Below are 6433 nucleotides of genomic sequence, written 5' to 3'. Positions count from 1 at the left end.
AAATCTCTTCTATTGTAATTTGAGGAAATGCTATAGCTAGTGAGGAGTTGGCAAACTTGGAATTTCATCTCCTTATGCCCTAAATCACCGCACAGAAGTACTCACTATTCTCTGCTTGTGAGACGGACCCTTGTCAAGAATTAAGTTAACACATGAGCCAAGGACAATTCTACCTTACCAATAACTTGCCAATAATGGGTAAATGAAACTTTATGGCAAATAAGTCATGGCATTTTAGAAATATCAGCCAGATCATGTTACAGTTGAGGAAATGAAAATAGAGCTTGGCTGAGTGAATTGCCCAATACTGCATAGCTACTAGAAGATCCAAGACTAGAACACCTGTCTGCTGTACCATTTCATGTTAGTGCTCCAGTTCCGCCTCATATCTCTAGACATCAAGACCAGCCTTTGGCAGCACACCCTCTCTCTGGCCTGTTAATGAGGAGGTGGATGAGGGGGCCATTTCCTCACCAGCAAGCCTTTCATTTCTTAGCCCTGAGCAAGTAATTCAGTAGGTTTCATGCTGTGTTGGGCCTCAAAGATTAGTTTGTGGCTTCCTGTTTAAGCAAACCACACATGTTGAATTGCCAGCTGTTGCCACCTCACCCTCTCTATTCATAATTCACACTGTCAGGTACTTACTTCCCAGGTAGGTAGAGGTCTCGTTGCCTTCTTAATTACCAGTGCAATGAAATAATGAGCACAGTTCTCTTCTACCCTCACAGGTTGCTGGGAAGGTTTGACTTCAGAGAGATCTAGGGGGTCAATGGAGAAATGCTGGATTTAGTACATGCTCCAGACACAAAGCCACCATCTCCATCTCTTAGATCCCTTCTGATGACCCAGTGTGACTCTGGTGGATTGGCTGCTCCTGGACCATCCGGTCCAATGCAACTTCAGTACTTGGCTGTTGGGAGCAGCCAGGAATATGAAAACAGAAACAGTCTAGTGAATTCATTGCTCCCATGTTGGTTTGAGTTTATGAAGAAAAGGCAATATTAGCCCTTGGATGGATTAGTAACAAGGAGGAGTGTTAAAGGCATTTGGGGTCATTGTGGAAAATTTCAAATACAGAGTAAATAGAGTATGATGAACCCCCATGTACTTTTTACCCAGTGTCAACAATCTGCCTTTCTTGATCCATCCATTCCTTTATACACTTCCCACTCTTAATTATCATCATTTTTAAAATTAAAATATATATACATTGAAATGCATAATTTTTAGCTATGTAATTGGAAATGGATACACCCATGTATCCATACATACCCATACATACATATCCATACATAACCCATGTAATACATACCCCTGTCATCTCCTTTTAGCACATTTAAAATATGTAAATTGGTAGATAAGGAAATAATTTGAATGTTTTAGCTTTTCTCATTTTCCAATCATGAAACATTGCTGTGGATGTTCCTCATTTTGGGGATTCTTCCCTTTTGCCTCCTATCCTCCCATTTCAACACTGCAAGATCAACCTTTCCTTCTTCACCCTTGTTTCTGACACTGTTTTTCTCTGTACATTGGCTTTAGATTTCTGCCTACTTCCTTGGATTTGAGGATCCAAGTGAGATTTCTAGTAATTTCTTTTTTTAAAGAGATTTTATTTATTTATTTGAGAGAGAGAGAGAGAGTACACACAAGTGGGAGGGAGGGGCAGAGTGAGATGGAGAAGCAGGCTCCCCTCAGAGCAAGGAAACCTACATGGGGCTTGATCCCAGGACCCTGGGATCATGACCTGAGCTGAAGGCAGATGCTTAACTGACTGAGCCACCCAGGTGCCCATCTAGTAATTTGTCATTGGCTTCACATGTCTCAAATAAGTTCACTCTTGATGATTTTGCCAGCTAGAAGAGAGAAATGGAGCGGTCCAGCCTTCTTAGCCCACCCAGGGCACCAATTGGAAGGGAGAAGGGGCATAGAAGAACAGTAATAAAATGCATTCTTCTTGATTACCCCAAGTCTAATGAATACAAGATGAATGAAATGGAAAGGAATAACAGAAATGCCTCAAGCTATTCCTGATCAAAAGAAAGGAAAGCAGAGGAAGGCTTTTGGGTTGAGTGTCAGGGTGATAATTCGGGCTTTAAGTATCTTCCCCCTAAGGCAGATACACAATCAGCCACACGCTCATTTTACATTATACCCCAGAAGAAACATACATTCTCAAATAAAAAGCACTATGTAGTTATGTAATATAGGTCTCTAGCTCATTAAAAAAAAAAAAAAAGCTTGTCATCATCCACTAAAATGATTTTGTCACCCTTAGATAGATTACTGCCTACAGTTTGAAAACCACTGCCTTAAAGTCTTTGTCTGACAGGTTGGGTTGGGGCTCTCTCTGGTGTTCTGGGCCTCACCAGTTCTGACACTGGGGGCCAGTTTGATCCCTCACAGGGTATGGTTGCTCTATCTGAGCCCAGGATATCTAGGCTCCTTACAAGAGATGATATTTGACTAGGGATTATTTAAATCCAACCACTACGAAGTGTCCGCTAGAGGGCAGGCACCTCTTCACAGCCCACCAAACCCGCCATAGCTGGGGAGGAAGAAGCTAGAAAGCCAGCCACCATCTGAGGTAATGAGCCAGTACTGAGGCTTCATGCTCAGCCGGCCCCCCAATTCCATATTGTGTTTGCCATGCCCCCCGCCACAAGAAGAAATGCAGGCCTCTCACTGGGTGCTGTGTGTGCAAAGAAAGTACCAGGCCCATTCTCCAGAAATTTGAATCTAAATACTGTAGAGCTAACTTCCCATATCTGAACCCAGAAAGAAAAATATTTTTAAAAAGGCCTGAGGATATCAGCTATTCAACAATAAAGGTCTTAGAAATATTATGGTGCATAGCTTGATCCAGATTTTTTTTAACTTTTTTTTTTAAATTATTGAAGTATCGTTGACATACAATATTATTATTAGTTTCAGGTGTACAACATAGTGATTTGACAATTCTATACATTATTCAGTGCTCACCGTGGTTAACTATAGTCACCATTTGTCACCATACACCATTATTACAGTATTATTGACTATATTCTCTATGCTGTCCCTTTTATTTCTGTGACTTATTTATTCCGAAACTGGAATTGTGTACCTCTTAATCCCCTTCCCCTATTCCACCCATCCCCCTCCCCTCCCCTCTGGCAACCACCAGTTTGTTCTCTGAATTTATGAATCTGTTTCTCTTTGTTCATTGGTTTTGTTTTTTAGATTCCACATCTAAGTAAAATCATATGGTATTTGTCTTTCTCTGTCTGACTTATTTACTTAGCATAAGACCCTCTAGGTCCATCTGTGTTGTTGCAAATGTCAAGATCTCATTCTTTTTATGGCTGGGTAATATTCCACTGTGTATATATGTGTATCACATAATCTTTATCCATTCGTCTACCAATAGACACTTTGTTTGCTTCCATACCTTGGCTATTGCAAATAATCCTACAATAAACATAGAAGTACATTTACCTTTTTGAATTATTGTTTTCATTTTCCTCAGGTAAATACACAGAGGTGAAATTATTGAGTCATATGATACTTCTATTTTTAGTTTCCTGAGGAACCTCCATACTGTTTTCCATAGTGACTGCACCAATTTATATTACCACCAATAGCGCATGAGGGTTCCTTTTCCTCCACATCCCGCATCCCCACCAGCACTTACTTCTCGCCTTTTTGATTCTAGAGATTCTGGCAGGTGTAAGGTCATATCTCATTGTGGTTTTGATCTGGATTTACCTGATGATGAGTGATGTTGAGCACCTTTTCTTGTGTCTTTTGGCCATCTGTATCTATTCTTTGGAAAATGTCTCTCCCCATTTTTTAAATTGGATTATTTGTTTTTGTGGTTTTGGGTTGTATGAGTTTTATATATATCTTGGATATTGACTCCTTATAGGATAGATCATTTGCAAATATCTTCTCCCATTCAGTAGGTTGCCTTTTCATTTTGTTGATGATTTCTTTTCGTGTTGCAAAAGCTTTTTATTTTGATGTAGTCCCAATTGTTCATTTTTTCTTTTGCTTCCCTTGCCTGGAGAAACATATCCAGAAAAATATTGCTAAAGTTGATGTCCAAGAGGTCACTGCTGATCCAGTTTTATGAAAAAAATAATAATAGTTCAGTTTTACTGGGCTCTTTCTGGCGATCCATATAATGTGTTTTACATGAATTATATCCTGGAGTTTTTACAAGTTCCCTAGGAAATAAGTAATACCCCCATTTCACAGATGAGGAAACTGAAACTCAGAGAGGTCAAGTAATTTTCCAAGATCACCCAGGAAGTAACCAGTGTAGTCAGGGTTTGACCTCAGGCTATCTGATTCTGTGAAGATGTGCCACTTGATTCCCCTTTAAGAAAGGGCTTGTGGCTTCTGCCTTCTGCTGTCAGAGGGCTGTCAGTGGCAGCCTTTATCTGTCAAACTGTTTAGGGATTGATTCAGCCTCAAAGAAACTCCTTGACCAGAGTCACAACCTTCTTGGAGGGGGTTGTATCCAGTGATTGGTTGAGATGGAGATATAAATGTCCGGCCATGACAGGCCAACATAAGACAAACCTGAAAGATCAGTTTAGCTCTAAAGCTCCGTATCCGATCTTCTAAGACTGTCATCAGGTCTATACTCAGCTGTACTTTTCTTGCTGCTCAATCTTGCTTCCTTTCTCTTTTTTCCCACATTCTATCCCAGCAGATTCCCTACTAGATATTCTATACCAGATTCTTTCTCTGGGTATGCTTCCCTGAGAAACAAAACTGTAGCAAGTGAAAATACTCCTAATGGGCAGATCCTCAAGTTGTCATCCACTTTGTATAGAGAGAAATGACCCAAAGTTAGAATATATACAGACTCATAGTGGCAAATGGCTTGGCCAGCTGGACAGGAACATGAAAGGAGGAAGAATGGAAGAATAGGGAGATAAGTATGAGACAGGTGAATGGACATAAGACTGTGGATGAAAATTGTGTAGACCTTGCTATCGTATATTAAAGTCCACCAAAGAACATCTGTCACAGAAGAGGCACTAAACAACCAACTAGACAAAATGGCTCATATGTCAGCCAGACCCTGTCCTCAGTCACCCCAGTGCCAGGACAATGGGTATAGAATAAAGTAGTCTTGGTGACAGAAATGGAGGCTATACATGGGTCCAACAACATGGGCACCAGTTTAACAAGGCCGATGTCACTGCTAGTGCTACCAAATAGCCAACCTGCCATTAACAGAGACTAGTGCTGGGTCCCCAATATGGAGACTAACTGACCATTGGATGGCAAGTTGAGTACACGGGGTCACTTCTCTTCTGAAAGAGCAAGCAATTCATGCTCACACTAGACACACATTCCTGCTATAGGTTTGTTTTTCATACCTGCAGGACTTCAGCCAATATTACTGTCCAGACCTTACAGAGTGTTACTCTATTGACAAGAGATTCCATATAGCACTGTGTCAAATCTGGTAACCCACATTACCTAACTTGTAGGAATGCTCGTGATCATGGGACCCACTGGTCATATCCCATACTGTACCACCAAAAAGCTACTAGAAAAAGTGGAACAGCCTCCTGGAAGCACAGCTGAAGTTCTCTCTCTCTCTTTTTTTTTTTTTTAAAGATTTTATTTATTGATTTGACAGAGAGAGATCACAAGTAGGCAGAGAGGCAGGCAGAGAGAGAGAGAGGGGGAAGCAGGCTCCCCGCTGAACAGAGAGCCCGATGCGGGGCTAGAGCCCAGGACCCTGGGATCATGACCTGAGCCAAAGGCAGAGGCTTTAACCCACTGAGCCATGTAGGTGCCCCTGAAGTTCTATCTTGAAGGTGATACTTTGTGAGGATGGTGACCCACCCTCTAGGGCACAGCATATATGTTGAATCAAAGACTTCATATAGTGTTCCATCCCCTATAAGGAGTCTACATGGGTCTAAAAACCAAAAGGGTAGAAGCAGGAGTGACCATACTTAACTCTCTGTTGGGAAACAATCCATTTGGGAGATTTGGGCCTCTTGTCCCCAAAGCGCATTCCTCTGCAGAGTTAGAATTTCTCTCCTCTCATGGAAGACCACCTCCATCAAGGGAGAGATATCAGTAGGCAAGAAGAGTCACTATCTCGGCTGAGATAATTGACACTGATCATCAAGAAGAGGCAGTGCTATAATTACACGATTGAGAGGACTATGTTTAGCATGCAGGTGATTTATTTGGGAACCTCTGTTCTCCCTTCAGTTCTAACAGTCAATGAGCAAGTGCAGCAATCAGAAATGAGGATCTGGGTTGTGTCACCAAGTAAACAGCCTGCACCAGCTCTTGAGGGTGAGGGGATCTAGACTTGCTAGTGGAGGAGGGAGACAATGGATCCTGAGACTTACAGCAATGCTGGGGATTGTAATTCCCCCCCCCCCAAATGTTCTCTTCTAAGATTCCCCCTGAAAGG

The sequence above is a fragment of the Lutra lutra genome, chromosome 5 (assembly GCF_902655055.1).
Source record: "Lutra lutra chromosome 5, mLutLut1.2, whole genome shotgun sequence".
Taxonomy (NCBI): Eukaryota; Metazoa; Chordata; class Mammalia; order Carnivora; family Mustelidae; genus Lutra; species Lutra lutra.
This window is presented reverse-complemented; position numbering follows the sequence as displayed.